A 20,940-nucleotide genomic window follows, 5' to 3' on the forward strand; every position below is an offset into this window, starting at 1 on the left:
GTTTCAAGCATCAAATTCTGGCTCTGCCCCTTTTAAGCTGAATATCCTTGGACAATTAACTTTGCCCTCCTGAGCCTCAGTTTTCTCACCTGTAAAATGGATACCATAGTTTCTGACTCACAGGATTGTGGCAAAGGTAAATGAGAGAAAAAAAAAAAAAGACATCATGTAAGGCATGAATAAGGGGCCAGAGGCATCCTGGATATTTGGTAACTATGGCTTTGATTAACGTGGCGGTGGCACCTTGGCTCCATGGGGAGTACATTAGGGTTGAGGGAAGACCTCTGCCAGTGGCTGGGAGAGCCAGGACAGGATGCTGCTAGACCGAGGGGAGGGGCAATTGGGAGGGTGTTTGGGCCTTCAGCAAGGGCTGGGGGGTAAGGGCAGGTTCTAGTCCTAGTCAGGGTTCTAGTCACAGGCAGGCTGTGACTGGCTCCCTCAGGCCTATCAGATGTTGCATTTGAAGTCCCATCTAATGCCAACATGACAAACAGTATTCACTGTCAATGTGATTTGGGACCAAAAATCTAAAGGAAGCAACTGAAATTGTATAAACAAATGATCATTTAGTAAAGTGTCCCGAGACAAGACCTATTTACCCCAATCAATGCTCTCCTTTATTCTAGCCATAGTCCGCCAGAAACTGTAATGAAAAAAGAGATGCCATTCCCAGAAGCAATGGAAAAATACTTAGGAATAAACTTAATGAGAAATGCGTGTGACCTATATAAAGACAACTACAAAATTTTATTGGCAAAATAAAAGAAGACCAGAATAAATGGAGAGGCATACTATGTTTCTGCATGGGAAGACCGAATATTGTAAAAATGTCAAACCACCTTATGTTAATTTGCAGATTTAATGCAATACCAAACAATCTTGCAAAAAGAACTTGATAAAATGATTCTAAAATTCATCTAAAAAAAAAAAAAGAAAAACAAAACATTGGTCAGAATATCAAGGAATATTCTGAAAACAGAAAGCATTGATATATAGCCTTACTGAATATTAAAACATATAAAGTAGTAATAATTAGAACAGTGAGAATATTGATGGAGGAAAAAGAAATAGATTTTAATGGATTAGAATAGAATGCCTAGAAATAGATGAGATCATGTGTAAAAATTAAATATGATAAAGAAACCACCCCAAAACAATGAGTGGGTGATGAATTATTTAGTAAATGCTGTTGAAAAAACTGATTAGCAACTTGAAAAAATAATTTGTAATTTAGATACACCTTCTACTTCATCTCAAAATGATTCCAGCTGCATATAAAATTAAATTCAGAAAAGGACCAAATACTGAACAGCAGAGAATGGATATGAGTATTTATTAGATCTCTGAAACACTGATTTTAAAGAGACAATATAATAAATTATATAAAATGTAAAATATACATAAAAATCATTTCATATAGACATGATGACTGAGTAAAATGATTGGGGGCAAAAACGTTGAGGTAATAATGTGTTTAGGGAGATATTTTTCCTTTTTGTTTTAATAATAGTTTTTCAGTAAATAAAAAGAGTAAAATGTCCATAAATTGTTTTTAGACGTTAAATATTATAAAAACTTAAATAAGTATTAACACATAATCCCATTATCTATTATTGTTCCTCTGTTTTAAATAGAGTTAGAAAACCTTACTACAATATAATCTAAATATAATCTCTTATGAGGAACTGCTGATAAATGTTCTCTTACCAACTCTTTAAGTTCTATGAATTCTCATTTTACTTAGATTTCCTCAGGCTGGAGTCAAATGATTTTTTCAATTTACCCTAAATTAGGAAAAATTTTTATTGAGGTGAAACTTCCAGAAAATTCACAATCTTCAGCGTACAGCCAGCTCAGTGAACACTCATGTTACCACCCATAAAGATGTCAAACATCTCCAGCTACCAGAAGCTTCCCTCTTGCCAGTCTGCCACCTCTTCCCTGGTTTCCACCCAAATCAGGTTTGTCTTGCCTGTTCTTGACCTTTGTATATATGGAGACTTACAGCCTGTACTCTTTTCTGTCTGACTTCTATGACATTACATTATATTTGTGAGCTTGATCCATATTGCAGTGTGTATTATAGTTCATTTTTCATGGTCATGTACTATTCCAGGGTATGAATATACCGTATTTGATCCATTCTACTCATCCAGAGCATGGGGTAATGGAGAGAGGTTTGTATTATAATCTGAAGGCCTCAAACCTGCAATGACTTTCTACTCCTCCTGGACAAAGGAAGAGGGAGAGAGGGCCAGCGAGAAAACTTTGGACCTCTTACCTCTGCCCTTTGTCGTGGGGAGGCCTCTTGTCATATGGCATTTAATGATCTTCAGAATCCAGGCCTGACTGGGTATCTGGCGCTCGCCAGGCCAAAAGTCAGAACTCCAAAATGCCCACATTCTTCTCCCTTGGCCCCGAGGCCTGATTTTGGGGAGACCGTACCTATTGGAGTCTGAGAGTACATTTGCCTCACTGGAGAGGAAAGGGACACCACAATGCAGGTGTGTGTTGGGTAAAGCCCGCTGCCCTTACAGTAAAGAGGGAGAGAAAGGTGGCAGATGTGAACCTTTCCAACCCTCCCAGGGATTATGAATGTCATGATCCAGCACAGTGTGGCTGGGTAATTACAAGTGTCACAAAGTTTGTGCCGTGAGGTCGACATCCGGGGAGTGATGCTTTGAGCTGAGACCTGGAGGAGAGGTGGGGAGCCAGCTAGGTGAAGGAGCAGTTGGGCAAGAGGGGATGGAGGGAAGAAGCTTCTGGAATTAGTGCGTGGCAGGCTCTGGGCACCGGAAGAAGGGAGGGCAGTGGGAGATGGGGCAGGGAGACCGTGGGAAGAGCCAGACCCTGTGGGACAGAGGAAGGATGTTGTGAGATCACACTTCAGAAAGGCTGTGACCAGTCAAGGTTAAGTGCAGGGAGACCGCTTTTCTGATCTGTAAAATGGGGTAATATGCCAATCTCAACAGAGGTGGAACAGAGGTGGAAGGCGAGAGCAGAAGCGGACACACTTTACAGTTTCCAGGTGTCTGTCGTTCATTCCAACCCAGGGCGCTGGCGGGCTGGAGGCGGGGCCCGCGGTAGCCCCGGATGTGCGCAGGCGCAGTTCGGCTTTCTCCACCTGCCCGCGTCTGATCCTGGGTGAGCAGTAGCCGTTTCCTGCTCGACGCGGTCTTCTGGCAGGATTGGCAGCGCCAGGTAAGTCCCACGAGGCGTGATGCTACTTCCCTGGTGGTGTTGTCGGTCATTTTGAGACAGACCAGTTGGTGAGGGAGGTATCCGTGTGCAAATCCTCAGTGAAGCGTGGCTGCGGGAAACGGCGGCGAAGAAGGTAGGGGAGGTGGCGAGACCTCGAATCTGTTTTTCCCGGCGCTGGGCAGCCCCATATCCGGCCCGGTGACAAGAGTAGGACCCACCTCAAGCACACCCCGAAACCCCCCTCTGCCGTCTCCGTGTCCCCACCCTGGCCTGTTCCCCACCTCCGTGCAGCTGGAGGCATCACAGCTGCATCGGCCTTTCGAGATCCGGTTCTCCACTCCGCGGCCAGAGAGAGCTTTCCAGAGCCAACCAGAGCCCATCACTGCTTTGTCAGGGCTCCTTGACGCTCCCCGTTGAGATTAGAATAAAATCCCAGCGCCTACTGTCCCCAGGCTGTTGGGGCGCCTCCTCCCTGCTGATATCCTCTCCTCTCCCTCCTCTCCTCTCCTGCTCCGGGCCACACTTGTTGGTTCCCCCGACTCCACATCCCTTCGTGTCTCAGTGCCTTTGCGTTTCCTGTTCATGCCCCTGAAAAGTGCTGTCCCCATATCTTTATGTGGCTGGCTTGTCTGTCATTCAGCTAAAATATCATTTTCCTTCTAACAAGGACCTACCCCGACCAACCGATCCAAAGTAACTATTCCTCATTGCTTCTCCAGATTTATTTTCTTGATAGCACGTGGAACCCTGTGAAATTTTCTTGTCTATTTATTTTCTTGCTGACTGGGGGGTCAGAATCCAGCGTGAGCTTCATGAGCAAGGGGCTCATTTCCTCAGCAGCAGAGTAAGGTTTAGCATGTAGTATGTATTCAGTATATAAAATGTAATGAATGAGTGAGTCAATGGTAAAGGAGAAGCTGGTGGTGGTGGTGGTGATGGAGGTGGAGGAGGGAGGGAGAGGAGATGGTGGAGGTGATGATGATGCACAGGAAGAGGAAGTAGGGAGTTTTAGGGAGGATGAGCCTGGTCACTCACATGTCCCTGTCTGTGGCTAAATCGTGCCCTTCGCATCTCAAGAGCTGCATATTCTGAGAAGAGATTTGGGGGGGTGCTGCTTTCTGCACTACCTCTGAGATCTCCCAGCCTACAGAACACCCCAGAGCCAGCCACAAAGCCCAGCCTTCCTCCCTGTTTAATATTCAGCTTAAACTTTACATACCTTGTTTAAACACTTCAGCACCTTCTCCTCAATTCTGCCCCTCACCAAAAATAAAAATATTTTGGTACTGCAAATAAAAGCAAATATTTGACACCACTTGGCATTTTTCAGTGCATTAATTAGCAATTTGCTGGATAAATATGGCTGTGTAAATCAACAGTCACTTCCTAATAATTAAAAGCTAAGTCAGATGTTATCAGAAAACCCTCAGGTGTATGCTCCACGTCTGGGAAATGCTGCTGCTCCTTGCAGTTCTGGCTGAAACACAAGTAGCTGGGAGAGGGTGCTGTTGGTCCTGGGCTGGCCATGCCCTGAGTTCCAGCTTTAGCTTTGGAGGGAGGGAACCTGGAGATGCTGGCAGTGGGCTGGAGGGTGATGGGTCCCTATGCCTCTCCCAAGGGTCCCACACATGGTTGGGACCGTTGTGAGAAACAGATTTGGTCAAGGTTTGCTGATTGGAATAGGAGTCAGTCTAGACTAGGGAATCTGACATACATAGAGCCCCAGATCAGCCACTTGCTGGCTGTGTGACCCTGGACAAGGCATTGGTTCTCTCTGAGTCTTAGGTCCTTTGTTTGTAAAATGGGTACAATAAAAGTCCTGCCTCACAGGATCGTTCTGAGGGTAAATAGATAGAATGCATGTGCTTGGCCTGCAATGTGTGCCCCGCAAATGTTAGTGATTAGTGGAGGTGGTTTTCTCTGGGTGACTTGCTCTGGGTCTTACCTTCTCCTCTTTCCCGTTGCTGCCTAAATGGTCTTGTAGCAAATCTTTGTCTATCACTTCTTTTGTTCAGCTCTCTTTAAAATACCTTCCTGGTCTGTGAAGCAAAATCCTAATCATGGTGTGAATCATGGTGTGTGAATCCTCCCCAGTCCCTGGCTTGGCTAGGATGGGAAGGAAGTAGGACAGGGATGGCCCAGTTGCTTGGCTCCTACAGGGCCAGGGCTGCAAGAGGGGGACCCTCTCCTCTAAGCTGTATAGTCTCAAACCTGAGGACCCTGTGGCACAGGAAGATAGGAAGCCAAGTTTGGCGGCTCAGGAAGACTGGGCTGAGCCAGCTGAAAGGGGCGTGGACTGTTAGGCTTGTGGAACAAGATGGTGAACCAAGACTTTCTGTGTAACCGCTTCCTCCCCTCTCCCCATCCCCCTGAAATTACTACAAGGATGTAAAATAGGGGAGCAGAGAGGACACATACTACCAGAAACACAGGGGAAAGTGACACTGATGCATTAGAAACTGGAAGAATTTCTACTAATACTAGAAGGACCTGTCTGGGGAGAGGGCTGGCCGTTTGTGGGATTCCCCATGTGAGAAGGAAGAGTCATCCTGGAAGTCATTAGAGCTTCCTGCGATTGTGTGGCTTCCATGTGCCAGACCTTGGGCCAAGGGAGTCACATGCACCACCTCACAGTGAACCCCCATCACAGCTGAGGGCTAACATGCTATTATGGACCCCATTTTGCACAAGAGGTAGGGTCGCAGCATCCCAGCCAACTTGTTGTAACCCGAACTTCAAAGACAAGGTTCACTGGCATAGCACGGATGTTCCCATGACATGTGTGCCGTGGTATCTCACCTTATTACTCCCCTGAGGCAACGAAACCCAGAAAATAGCACTGACCCTTCAGCAAACCCCAATGTTTCCCTCGTCTGGGCCTGGATGACTAACACAGTGTTCTCATCTCACCCGCCACGGGGGGACAAAGGTGAGGATGCGTGGACAGAGGAAGACCACTGGGCCTGTGAAAAGACTCAGAAGTTCACAGTAAAGACAGTGATGCAAATATTCCCCCTTGAGACAAACTTCCTGCCTGAGTCAGCAGAAATCTTTAGAAAATCTCCAATTCGTATGCCCAGTGAGATTCAAGGGGACACTGTATATCTGAAAAAGTATACTCTGATACTGGAAAACATTGTTTTCAGCTAAAAGGCACAATTAACTGCATTTAAAAAGGCAATGAAGACAGGAAATTGATTGAATACTGTATTAAAACAGAATCCATGATTTGAAAATGGGTTTCAAATTTTTTTCCTTTAATTCAGAAGAAAGGAATAAAGGGATGAGTGAGCTTAGTGGAAAGATTACATTGAAAAAAGACTTAATAAATAGAATAAAACAAACAATAGTCAAAGAAATAATAAAATCAATCTGCCCTTTGAACATTAGGTGAAGTTACTGAAATGAGACCTCTAGCCAGGTGAAATATTTGAATTTCAGGGGTTAAAGGAAAATCCTGTAAGTATCCAGGCAGAGGGCCGAGACAACAATGGCTACAACAGTAATATAAAAATACTTCTCTTTCATGTGATAGTACAAAAGTATGTGATTCAAGGTTTGCATGGGGACTCTGCTCCATGAGGTTTCCCAGAGTTCTGAAGAATTTATCGAGAGCACAGACTTATTTTATCTTGTTGCGCTGCCATTTTTAGGGTGTTAATTTCATCTGCAAGGGGCCTTGTTAACAAGCAGCAGATTGGAGAAATAATAAAAGCAGGGCGTGCCCCTCACACCCCTTTTAATCACCTACCTCCAGCTGAAAGGGAGGCTGGGATATGTAGTTTTAATTCTAATAAACTGTGTGCTTAGCTAAATGTTAGGGTTCTGTAACTATGAGAGAGAAGAGAATGGTTATCGGAGAACTTTTACCTCGATGCACTACAACTGGAAATTAAAGAGAAAATAAAAAGGAAAACACCCAAATCAATCGTTCTCTACCACATAAAAATTTTTGAAACACTCTATTGTAGCCCTTGGATCAAAGCGGAAATATAAGCAGAAACTGCAGAAAATCTAGAAAATAAAGACAGTGAACTACATATCAGAATCTGTAGGAAATGGTTCAAGTAATACTCAGAGGAAAGGCCTTAAATATTGATATCAATAAACAAGAAAGATGAAAACAAGAAAATTAAATCTCTTATAAGTTAGAAAAAGTACAACAAAATAAAAATAAACCAAAGGAGAGCAAATCAAGAAATTTGTTGTTTTTTTTTTTTTTTCAACGTTTATTTATTTTTGGGACAGAGAGAGACAGAGCATGAACGGGGGAGGGGCAGAGAGAGAGGGAGACACAGAATCGGAAACAGGCTCCAGGCCCTGAGCCATCAGCCCAGAGCCCGACGCGGGGCTCGAACTCCCGGACCGTGAGATCGTGACCTGGCTGAAGTCGGACGCTTAACCGACTGCGCCACCCAGGCGCCCCGCAAATCAAGAAATTTGTAAAGTATAAAAGAAGAAATTATGAGTTAATAAGAAATATAGAACTAATTACAGGAGGAAACCATTAAGATAGATCAACCACAAAATAATCTAATTAAGAAAAAGGGCAAGAAAGTGTAAATACACAAAATCAAAAATGATAAAAATAACCACAGACAGGACAGTCAAGAATCAGTAAAGTGCTTTGCTTAACTTCATGTAAATATTTAAAAATCTAGATGAATTTGGCAATTTTTTTCCTAAAGTATAAATGATCAAACTCCATCCAAGAAGAGAGAGAAAATCTAAACAGTTTCATTTGTTAAAGTAGCTAAAGTGATCTCCTCAAAAAGCACCAGACCCAGATGGCCTCACAGGGAAATTCTACCAACCCTCTAATGAACTGATAATTAATTCCAATATTATCTAGACTGTTTCAGAGTTTTTAAGAGGAACTTCTTCCTATTTATGTTAATAAAGCAAGTAGAATATTAATACCCAAATTCAAGAAAGATTTCACACAAAAGAGAACATAGTCACTTAGGAAAAGCAGTGCAAATAATCCTAAATAAAACTTAAATAAACTGAACCTAACAGTACATTAGAAGAAAAATACATCATGACCAAGTGGAGTTTATTTCATGAATCTACAAATTGTACAGTGTTAGGAAACATACATTCATTGTAGTAATCTAAGATCTAGATCTAAGGAGAAAACTTAATATTATCTTCTTTATAGACACTAAACAGGCATTTGGAAAAGTTCAGCATTCATCTTTGATAGAAATGCTTTATAACATAGGTATCGGTGGATTCTTCCTTAACATAATAAAGCACATATGTCTTGGCACAAAAGTCAGCATCATGCTTAATGAGGGAACACTAAAAGTATCCCTACTAAAATCAGGAGCAAGGTAAAATTATCTATCACACTGTTATTAAACATTGAGCTGAAGGTACTAGCCAAAAGAAAAGAAAGAAAATGGAAATACAAGTCAAACAATGTTATTTGCAGACAATATGTTCAAATATTTAGAAATCACAAGGGAATCGAATTTAAAACTACTATAAACAGAATTCTTTTTTTTTAAATATATGAAATTTATTGTCAAATTGGTTTCCATGCAACACCCAGTGCTCGTCCCAAAAGATGCCCTCTTCAGTACCCATCACCCACCCTCCCCTCCCTCCCACCCCCCATCAGCCCTCAGTTTTACTATGAACAGAATTCAACAAGGTGGTGGGGTACAGCTTATGTGGAAGTCAGCCATATTTTTGTTGTTGTTGTTTGTACATAAGACCAACCAGTTAGAAGAAATAATAGAAGAAAAAAGACCTCACTTCTAATAGCAGGAAAAAAATTCCAGGAATAAATTTGGCAGGATATTTGTATAACCTATGAGGGAAAAACTTAAAATACTTCTGAAAAATCTAAAGAAGACTTGAATTGATGGAAACATGCAGTATTCTTGGATAGGAAGATTAGCATGATAAAGAGGTGTTTTCTCCCCAAGTTAATTTATAAATTTAAGATAATCTAAGTTAAAATATTAGTATGCTTTAAAAAAAACTGGACAAGTTGATTTTTTAAAATTTGTTTAACATTTATTTATTTATTTAGGGGGAGGGAGAGAGAGAGAGAGAGTGCATGCACAAGCAGCGTGGGTCAGAGATAGAGGGAGAGGGAGAATCCCAAGCAGATTCTGTGCTGTCAGCACAAAGCCCAGCATGGGCCTCTGTCTCTCAAACCATGAGATCATGACCTGAACCAAAATCAAGAGTCAGATGCTTAACCGACTGAGCCACCCAGGCACCCCATGGACAAGTTGATTTTAAAATTCACATGAGGGGCGCCTGGGTGGCGCAGTCGGTTAAGCGTCCGACTTCAACCAGGTCACGATCTTGCGGTCCGTGAGTTCGAGCCCCGCGTCAGGCTCTGGGCTGATGGCTCAGAGCCTGGAGCCTGTTTCCGATTCTGTGTCTCCCTCTCTCTCTGCCCCTCCCCTGTTCATGCTCTGTCTCTCTCTCTGTCCCAAAAATAAATAAACGTTGAAAAAAAAAATTTAAAAAAAAATAAAATAAAATAAAATTCACATGAAAAAAATATAAATAAGAATAACTACAAGAACTTAGAAAGAAGTATCATGAGGGGTGCTAATCCAATAGCCATTAAAGTCCTCCATAACTAAAACAATGCTATTGTGGTACATGAAGAGAGAGGCCAGTAGATGAGAAAGCAAAGTTAGAGTCAAATATGTACAGGAGTTTAGTAGAAGTTAAAGGTGCCATCTATAGTAGAAATGTGTGATATGAAATCGATTAACCATAGCCCTAGTCCACAAAACACTTAAAAAAAATTGATCATTAAGCCAGAAAGAAGACTCTGTACTTCCCCAAATGGAGAAATTGTATAGGTCACATTTTTCTGACCTCAGTACAATAAAAGTAGAAATTAATTACAAGGAGAAAAAGACAAACATCTTGGAGATGAAAAATTACTCTGCTAAATAATTGTGGTTTTTTTGTGAGATAGGAAACCAGACTACAGTTTCAGAATACTTGGAAAATGAGACAGTGACAGAACTGCACATTAACACTTATGGGATGCAGCTATTCCTGTACTAGCAGGATGATTCACAGCCTTAACTGCTTTTACTGAGAAAGAATAAAAATAAATGGGGTAAGCACCCAACTCAGGAATATTACATGAATAAATTTGAAAATGCCAAAACAAACTATATTCTAGGAAAATATAAACTAAAGCAAAACATAAAATATAAGTAATATTCAAGGAAGAAATTTAGAATATAGTTAAAATCACTTTGCCCAATGGGTTTTATAAGGTGTTGTTTTTTTTGTTTGTTTGTTTTTGTTGTTGTTCTTGGTTGTTTGTTTTTTTTCCCAGAACCAAGCAGAGATACTTTCTGGGTCATTTAATTTATACCAGAGTATAAAAAGGAAGGAAAACTTCTTATGAGTTTGTGACTTCCTTGAATATTCTGGATACTAATCAGTGTACAAACTCCATGGCAATTCTGTTGGGATTTTGATTGGATTGTAGTGAATCTACATATCAGTTTAGGAGACTGTATAATACTGAGCCTCCCCATGTATGAGATGATACATTTATTCAGGAAGGTCTTTTTTGACTCTTTCAATAATCTTTGAAACTTTCTCTATAAAATTCTGACACATCTCTTAATAGATGTATTTTTAGGTACCTTGTAGGTTTTGTGCAATAGTGGTTATTTTAAGATAAAAAAAATTGATGACCAACAGGATATGAAAAAGATGCTCCGCATCACTAATCATTAGACACATGCAAATCAGAACGACAGTGGGATACCACCTCACAACCGTTTAGAAAGATACTGTCAAAAACCCCTGCCAAAACAAAATAACAAGCATTGGCAAGGATATGGAGAAATTGGAACCCTGTGCCCTGTTGGCGACAGTGTAAAATGGTGTAGCCATTATGGAAAACAGTATGGCAGTTCTTCAAAAAGTTGAATTACCATTTGAATCCAGCAGTCCCACTTCTGGGTATATACCCGAAAGAATTGAAAATAGATCTCAAAGAGATATGTAGCAGCATTATTGACAACAGCCAAGAGGTGGAAGCAACCCAGATGTTCATTGACAGATGAGTGATGAACAAAATGTGGCAAATACATACGTGTTCGACCTTAAGGAGGAAGGAGATTCTGACAACACGGATGAACCTTGAGGACATTATGCTAAGTGAAATAAGCCAGTCACAAAAAATGGCAAGTACCGTCTGATTCCACTTACATGAGATACCTACAGTAGTCAAATTCAGAGAGACAGGAAGTGGAATGGTGGTTGCCAATGGGCTGAGGGAAAAGGTAAAATAGGAGTTGTTTAATGGGTATAGAATTTCAGTTTTGCAAGATGAAATGTTCTGGAGATCTGTTGCACAACAGTATGAATATGCTTAACATACTCAACTGTAAAAAGGGTTAAGATGGTTAATTTTATATGTTTTTTACCATGATGAAACATTTTTAACTATTAAAAAATTTGAATTGTTAACAGAGCATGAAATTGAAATATGGGTAAGATCACTTTAGTATATTGGTCTTGTCTTAAGCAACTTTGCTCACCCTTTCTACATACTCCAATTATTTGTGTATAGATTCTGTTGGACAGACTGGACAATCATATCGCCAGCAATTAAGTTTTGTTTCTTTCTTTCAGTTCTTATTGTTGTCTGATTGTGTGATCCTTAAATTCCAATACACTGTTAAATAAATTGTAATAAAGGGTATTTTTGTCTTACTCCTGATTTTGAAAGGAATGGCTTTAACATTTCACCACTAAGTAGCATGTTTGCTGTAGGTTTTTGGTAGTTTCTCTATGTCTTCTGTATTCCTTTCTTGCTAAGAGTGTTGCCCCCATGAATGGGTATTGAACTTTATCAAATACTTTTTTTCTATATATGTTGAAATAGTTTTATGGTTTTTCTCTGTTAATATATTAATGTAATGAGCTACATAGATTCCCTCATAATAAATTAAATCCAGCTTTGTCTTTTTTATATATAATGCTGGATTTTGTCTATTAATATTTCATTCAGGATTTGTGTTTCTGTGTTTATGAGATACAGTCCTATTTTCCTTTATCATACTGTCATTGTCTCTTGTTTTTGAATTAAGATATTACCAGCCTCCTAGAAAAAGTTGGGAAACAGTAACTCTTCTGTTTTTTGAGATAGTTTAAGACTAATGTGATGGTTAATTTTATGTGTCAACCTGACTGGTCCATGGGTTACCCAAATATTTCGCCAGGCATATTCCCTCTCTCCCTCTTCCCTCCCTCCCTCCCTCCCCCCACTCCCTTTCTCTCTCCCTTGCTCTCTCTCTCTCCCTCTCTCTCCCTCTCTCTCTTTCACATATATACGTGTGTTTGTGTGTGTGTTGTGTGTGTGTGTGTGTGTGTGTGTGTGTGTGTGTATGATTTGCTGGCTCTGTTTTTCTGGTGAGTCCGTAATACAGTTGACCTTTGACTAAACAACATGAGTTTGAACTGCATAGGTCCACCTATACGTAGATTTTTAAACAAATACATACAGTACTCTAAATGTATTTTCTCTTCCTTATGATTTTCTTAACATTTTCTCCTTTATGGCTTACTTTATTGTAAGTATACATTATATAATATGTATAACACAAAAAATACATATTAATCAGCTGTTTATATTATCAGTAAGGCTTCTCGTCAACAGTAGGCTATTAGCAGTTAAGTTTTGGTGGGAGAGGTCAGAAGTTATGTGGATTTTCCACGGAATGGAGGGTTGATGCCCCAACCCTTGATTGTTTGTTTGTTGAATGTTTGGTAGAAGTTGACTGTTACCATCTGGGCCTGGTGGGGTTTTTTGGGTAGAGGTGCAGTTAGATTTTATATTAAGGATTCAATTCTTTAACGAATATGAGTCTCTTCAGAGTTTCTAATTCTCCTTGAGACAATTTTGGTAAGTTAGATTTTCTCTGAAGTTAGCCATTTTGAACTAGGTTTTCAATTTTATTGGCATAAAGTTGTTCAAAAGATCCTTTTGTGATATTTTTTGAAAATTTTTTATGTTTATTTTTTAGAGAGAGAGAGAGAGACAGAGTGTGAGCAAGGGAGGGGCAGACAGAGAGAGAGAGACACAGATCTGAAGCAAACTCCAGGCTCTGAGCTGTCAGCACAGAGCCCTGCGGGGCTCAAACTCATGAACTGTGAGATCGTGACCTGAGCTGAAGTCGGACGCTTAATCGACTGAGCCACCCAGGCACCCCTGTGATTTTTAAAATCACCATTTTCTCTGTATTTTTTTCTTTGTTAATTCCTATTACATATTAGTGTCTTTTCTTTTTCTTATTAATAGCTTTTGGTTTTGTTGATTTTATCGTTATTTGTTTTTAAATTTGATTATTTTCAGCTCCTATCCTTATTATTTTATTTATTTTTCTTTCTTTGGGTTGCTCTATTCTTTTTATAATTTTGTGATTTGGGTGCTTAGCTTATTAATTTTCATTCTCCTGGTCTAATATAAATCTAACCTTCAGGTACTACTTTAGCAGGACCCCACAAGCTTTGATATATACTATTTGAATCATCGATAATTATTCTTTTTTGATCCATAAGTTATTTACAGCTGTACTGTAACACAGAATGTCATTCTTTATCTTTTTATTCTAATTTAATTGCATTGTGGTCAGAAAAGATGGTATGTATGGTAGTAAGACTTTGGAACTTGTGGAGAGATACTTCATGGCCTGGTATCTGTCATTTTTGCAAAACTTATATGGTCAAAAAGAATAGGTTTTCTATAATTGTTTGTTCATTATATTGTCAAGTGTGTTAATTGTCTTATTCAAATGTTCTGTAGTCTTAAAAATGTTTTGTCTGCTTCATCTGTAAATTATTGTTTGAGTTTGTATAAAATTTTCCACTATGATATTGGATTTATCAGTTTTAAAAATAATCTATTACATTTTTATGTATTTTGTGAGAGTATGATGTTAAGTGTATACATAATAATGACATAACTATTATATATTACAGGTGAGGTGTTCTTTTCATCATCATATACTGTTGATACTCTTTTGAGTTAATCATGATTTTTGTCTTAGAGTCTGTTTTTTCCCCCTGATATTAATAGAGCTACCTCAGCTGTTAGTTGGTATAATTTTTCTGTCCCTTTATTTTCAATTTTTTTATTCACAAATAACTAGATTTTGATTTTTAAAACTCAATCTGAAAAATATAATTTTTTTTTTCAACGTTTATTTATTCTTGGGACAGAGAGAGACAGAGCATGAACGGGGGAGGGGCAGAGAGAGAGGGAGACACAGAATCGGAAACAGGCTCCAGGCTCTGAGCCATCAGCCCAGAGCCCAACGTGGGGCTCGAACTCACGGACCGCGAGATCGTGACCTGGCTGAAGTTGGACGCTTAACTGACTGCGCCACCCAGGCACCCCTAATTTTTAACTGAATAGTTTTAGTCCACTTACAATTATTACAAGCCGCAAAAGGTCCATATTTAGTTTTTTAATAACTATTTTGTACCTTTTGTAAGCCATACTTTTAATTTGCTTATTTTTGGATTGATTGAATTTTATACTCCCTTTTTCCCCTTCTACATTCTAATTTTAGTCTTAGGGTGTGACCTTTCACTTTTTGAAAATAAACTTTTAATTTTAGAATTGCTTATTTTTGGATTGATTGAATTTTATACTCCCTTTTTCCCCTTCTACATTCTAATTTTAGTCTTAGGGTGTGACCTTTCACTTTTTGAAAATAAACTTTTAATTTTAGAATAGTCTCAAACTTACAGAAAAATTGTAAAGATAGAACAGAGGTTCTGGTATGCCCCACAATCAATTCTTTTTATTGTTAATATGGCTTGTTTGTTACAGTCAATGAAGTAGTATCGACCCTAACATACATATTTACTCATATTGCCTTGGATTTTACCTAAAGTTTTTTTGTTTGTTTTTTTTACAAATTGTAGCAGTTTTTATTGTTCACATTTTTATGAGGAAGAAGTAAGATAATGGTACTTAACCAGTAGAATTGATTGTGTTTTCCAGGGATTCAACAAGTATTTTTATTTCTTAATTTTTTATTGAGGTATGATTGACATATAACATTGTATTAGTTTGGATATACAGCATAATGATTTAATTTTTTTTAAATTTTTTTTAACATTTATTTATTATTGAGAGATAGAGAGACACAGAGCGTGAGCAGGGGAGGGCCAGAGAGGGGGAGACACAGAATCGGAAGCAGGCTCCAGGCTCTGAGTTGTCACCACAGAGCCCGATGCGCGACTTGAACTCACAAACTGTGAGATCATGACCTGAGCCGAAGTCGGTCGCCCAACCAACTGAGCCACCCAGGAGCCCTAATATTTGTACACATTTCAAAATGATCTTCACAGTAAGCCCAGTTACCATCCATCACCATACATAATTACAAAACACATTTTTTCTTGTGATGAGAACTTGTTTTTCTCAAGTTTATTTATTTTGCTTTCGTGACCTCTGCACCCAACGTGGAGCTTGAACTAATGACCCCAAGATAAGAGTTGCATGCTCTTCTGACTGGGCCAGACAAGCACCCCTTCTTGTGATGAGGACTTTTAAGATTTACTCTCTTAGCAACTTTCAAATATGCAATACAGTATTATTAACTATAGTCACCGTGCCATACATTGCGTCCCCATGACTTACTGTATAACTGGAAGTTTGTACCTTTCGACCTCCCTTTCCCATTTCACCCACCTGTACCACTCATTCCCCTCTGGCAACAGCCAGTCTGTTCTCTGCATCTGTAAGTTTGATTTTTTTTTAGGGGGGTTGTTTGTTTTGTTTTAGATTTTATATGTAAGTGAGATCATATGGTAGTTTTGTCTTTCTGTATCTGACTTATTTCCCTTAGCATAATGCCCTCAGGGGTAATCCATGTTGTTGCTAATGGCAAGATTCCATTCTTTTTTATGGCTGCTATTCCATTGTATATATACATGCCAAACGTTCATCCACTCATCCATCAATGGACACTTAGGCTGTTTCCGATGGGCACTTAAGCTGTTTCCGTGTCTTGGCTGTTGTAAATAATGCCGCAGTGGCATAGAGGTACGTGTATCTTTTGGAGTTAGCGCTTTTGTTTTCTTCAGATAATACCCAAAGGTAGAATTGCTAGATCGTGTGGTAGTTTTATTTCTTATTTTCTGAGGAAACTCCATACCATCTTCCATAGGCGGTGTGCCAGTTTACATTCCCGTCCACGGCGCACAAGGGTTCCCTTTTCTCCACATCCTCACCAACACTTGTTACTTCTTGTCTTTTTGATACTGGCCACTCTAACAAGTGTGAAATGATAACTCACTGTGGTTTTATATGCATTTCGCTGGTAATGAGTGATGCTGAACATGTTTCCGTGTGTCACTTAGCCATCTGTGTGACTTCTTTGGAAAAATATCTGTTCAAATTCTCTGCTGAAGTTCTTTTTCTATTCCAGAATCATATTCAGGTTACCACATTATGTTTACGTGTCCTTAGGTTCCTCTTCGCTGTGACAGGTTCTCAGATTTTCTTTGCTGTTGGTGACAGTTTTAAGGATTACTGGTCAGGGGCGCCTGGGTGGCTCAGTCAGTTGAGTGTCCGACTTCGGCTCGGGTCATGAGCTCGCGGGTTCATGAGTTCGGGCCCTGTGTTGTGCTCTGTGCTGACAGCTCGGAGCCTGGAGCCTGCTTCACGTTCTGTGTGTCTCTTTCCCCCTGCCCCTCCCCCGCTTGCATGCACACTCTCTCTTGCTCTCTCTCAAAAATAAACATTAAAAATGTTTTTTTTTTAATTTTTTTTAACGTTTTATTTATTTTTGAGACAGAGAGAGACACAGCATGAACGGGGGAGGGGCAGAGAGAGAGGGAGACACAGAATCGGAAACAGGCTCCAGGCTCTGAGCCATCAGCCCAGAGCCCGACGCGGGGCTCGAGCTCACGGACCGCGAGATCGTGACCTGGCTGAAGTCGGACGCTCAACCGACTGCGCCACCCAGGCGCCCCTAAAAATGTTTTTTAAAAGGATTACTCGTCAGTTATTTTATAGAATATCCCTTCAGTGGGATGTGTCTGGTGAGTTTTTTTCCCTCACTAGACTGGAGTTAGGGACTTAGGAGAGGCAAATCACAGACGGTGTGCCATTTCTGCATCTCGTCGTGTCAAGGATATCAACATGTCTTATTCCTATTGATGTTAACCTTGATCATCTGCCTGAGGTAGTGTTTGTCAGGTTTCTCCTCTGTAAAGTTACTCTTTTCCCCCCATTTCCACACTTCACTCTTTGGAAGAGATTCCCTATGTGAAGGAAATCATTTTGTGCAGCCCACATTTAAGGAGTGGGTAGTTACACTCTACCTTTCTGAGGGCGGAATATCTGCATAAATTATTTGGAATTCTCCTGCATGCATCTCTTCTCTCCCATTGTCTATTAATTCAATAACTTACTTATGTAAGTATGGGTTAATTGGTATTTATTTTATGTTTTGTGTATGATCCAAACTCCTTTATTTATTTTGTTACTCATGTTGTTTCAACTGTGGCTGTTGCAAGTTTATTCATTAGTTCCTGTGTACCTTTCATACACATATCCATATCTCTGCCTGTGTGTGTGTGTGTGTGTGTGTGTGTGTGCACGTGTGCACGTGTGCACGTGTGCACGTGTGTGTGTCAGCACTTTTTTTACTCTCTGCCCTTACAAGGTACTCCAAGCCCATTTTATATATTTCCTCCCCTAGTCCTACAATCAGCCATTACTCCAAGGAGCCCTCACTCTTTTTTTTTTTTTATTGGAGAACAGTATGCATTAGAAACTTCCCTTTAACTTGTTCACATTAATACTTGACTTAACAAATATTAAGGCTAATCAATAATAATGACCCTCCTCTCTCAAGACCTTAAACATTTTAACTCTTAACAGATACGTCTCTTGGATTACATGTGATACTTGTCTAGTATTTTAGTCCCGCCTTATTTTTCTACCTCCCAAATTCATTATTATTGTTGGTCTATACAACCCAAATCCTGTTTCGAACTCAGACCCGAAGCTTTGTCTCCTGTCCCCACGTGAGCATCAGCTTCCTCTCTTGCCTTTCTCTGGTCAACTGCCATGACAGCTCACATGCTTACCTTTCTGGCTTTTTAGTTCCCACTTTATGTCTTGCTCCTGGAAATTGCCTCTATGTTTCTGTAAGTTCCAGTATTTGTTATATTGTATTGAGTATTTCTAGGTATTTATGGTGGGGAGGTTTTTGGGCTATCTGGTCCACAGTATTTCCAGAACCAGAAGCTCTTTCAACTCATTTACAAAGCTAAATAAACCTGACAAAAGATAGCACAAAGAAGAAGGCTGCAGGCAAATCTCATTTACAAATATAGATGCAAACATCTTAAATAAAATATTAGCAAATTGAATCTAGCAATATATTAAATGACTATTCCACAATGACCAGGTAGGGTATATTATTGGAAAGCAAGGACAGTTCTATTTTGGGAACTCTATTAATATAATTCATCATATTAATAGGCCAAAAGGGAAAAACCAGGGATGATAAAAAGGCATTTGATAACATTCAGCATCCATTTCATAGAAAACCTCTCTTAGCAAAATAAAAATAGAAGGATTCTTCTCTAGCATGATAAGAAAGGCACACAGAAACATCCCATCCTTAAGGGGGAAGGCAGCAGAGCCTGGGGGCCTCCAGAGCCAGAGGGTCCCCTCCAGTTGCTCAGAGTTGAGAGTTAAATCCCCATGTCCCCACTTCTCTGACTCATTTGAGACCAAATATTCCAGTCACCCTGATGTTTTGCTTTGTAAGCACACACTTTTCCCCAGATAGACTAGAACGACTGTGACATGTTGGATAAGCTGCTACTACTTGCTGAGATTCTCTGAGCCTCAGTTTTCTCGTTTGTGAAATGGGGCTTTGCTTCTCTATTATATGTGGCAGTGAACTCGAAGTTCCTGGAGTACAGTAAAGGCTTGAAGAATATCACTTGGCCCCTCCCTCTTCTCCCAGCTCTCCTTTTGCTCTTTCTCCTCATCTTCCCATCTTGGCATCTCCTCTCCTGTTTCATGGCTCCAGGCCTGGCCTGCTCCTTGGCCTTACCCCAGCTAAGCCCACTGGGTAGGATATGTGGGGAGACCCTAGAGTTAGCACCCAACGACAGGAAGGTAGCTGTATAGAGCCTGATTGGGGGCTGGCCTGGGTACCTCCCCCAGTCCTTCCTGCCCCACGTCCTGCCTGGGGAACAGGCCGGTGAGTTATGGAACTCCAGGGGAGCTCTGAAGGTGAGGAGGTCCATCTGGACGACTGGACCCATTGTGGGAGTTTCTGCACTCTGGCCTGATGAGGGAGGTTCCAGAGTGAGCAGACACCAGTTTAGAGAACTCTGGGGAGCCAGCTTCCTGCTAATTACTTCTTTCTGGGTTCCTCCCTTGGGGCCAGAGTCTTGGGTCACTGCCCCACAGCTTCTCAGAGGAAGACCAAAACCAGACCTTGACCTCCAGGCTACCACATGAGGTCCCTGCTGACTGTGCGCTGCCTTTCTTCCACTGGCCCCCTAAGCTCCACCATTCTGCTCTCTTTACCACCCCCAAATTTTCTTTCTGCTCCCTTCACCTCCACATCTCCACCCACAGTGTGCCCCCTTCTGTTTTCTTACCCAGTCAGTATTCCTTGGCCCAGCAGCGTTAGCATTTAGTCCTTTCTCTGTTAGAACATTACAATAATCCCCCTTTTTTCGTCAGTATTAACCGTGCCTTTTACTTTCTGTATTCTGATGCTTTGACATCTTGAAGCCTAGTTGGTGCTGGAGGTTCAGGTAATTCCTAGAGATAGTGGACACCTCTCCTGGGAGCCACCTCTCAGATGAAGACCACACAGTCCAGAGCCCACACCCCAACCACCTCCTTTATGGGGCTCTGACAGTCGGGGGGGCCACTATCCATTCACCCTGATCACCCCAGAACAGGTACCAGGTGACTAGGGACACGTGCTGTGCCCCAGAGTCTGCTGAATTTATTCATACTAGCCAATCCTAAGTCTGTTTACCTTGCCCCCCCCCCATTTCTTCTCATGGAAACCACCATAAAGACTAGTCCACATTTCCCTTGCTCCCTCTACCTCCTGCCTTACCCAGGTGCTTCCCTGTGTGGCCCCTTGTGGTGTGGCATGCCTCCTCCTGTTGGGATCTCTGCGTATGACATACCGTGTTCAGTGGCAGTCAGCTCCTGATCTTTTGGCCTCGCTTACCTAAATAATAATCAAACCCACATTTTAAAACAGGATTCGTTCGGTTGTACTGAGGTCACCAACGGACCTCCAAATCTTGGTGGCTTCATTTACAGAGCTCATTGTTGGTTTGGGTGACTCTCCACGGCGGCGTCCTCCATGCAGTGACTAAGGGATCCCGCGTGCTGGACGCTTCCCCCTCCCTAGCTGTGCACGTGGGGACATCCATCCACAGTCACCGTGCAGAGTTAGAAAATGCTCGAGGATTTGAAACCGGCACTTAGGGGCGCCTGGGTGGCGCAGTCGGTTAAGCGTCCGACTTCAGCCAGGTCACGATCTCGCGGTCCGAGCCCCGCGTCAGGCTCTGGGCTGATGGCTCAGAGCCTGGAGCCTGTTTCCGATTCTGTGTCTCCCTCTCTCTCTGCCCCTCCCCCGTTCATGCTCTGTCTCTCTCTGTCCCAAAAATAAATAAACGTTGAAAAAAAAAATTTTTTTGAAACCGGCACTTAAATGC

At 41.1% G+C, this 20,940-nt stretch overlaps 1 long non-coding RNA gene across 1 annotated transcript in view; it reads left to right on the forward strand.

The window, feature by feature from the left end:
- The first annotated feature begins 3,137 nt into the window (after positions 1–3,137).
- The window catches only part of LOC121034454 (uncharacterized), a 59,171-nt gene continuing 41,368 nt past the window's right edge, over positions 3,138–20,940 (forward strand). Inside the window, exon 1 of the long non-coding RNA XR_005792433.1 lies at positions 3,138–3,201. This is a non-coding gene — a long non-coding RNA (uncharacterized LOC121034454). The remainder of the gene's footprint in view (positions 3,202–20,940) is intronic.

This window comes from Herpailurus yagouaroundi, unplaced genomic scaffold (genome assembly GCF_014898765.1).
Source record: "Herpailurus yagouaroundi ecotype Mexico unplaced genomic scaffold, PumYag 160, whole genome shotgun sequence".
NCBI classification, from domain to species: domain Eukaryota; kingdom Metazoa; phylum Chordata; class Mammalia; order Carnivora; family Felidae; genus Herpailurus; species Herpailurus yagouaroundi.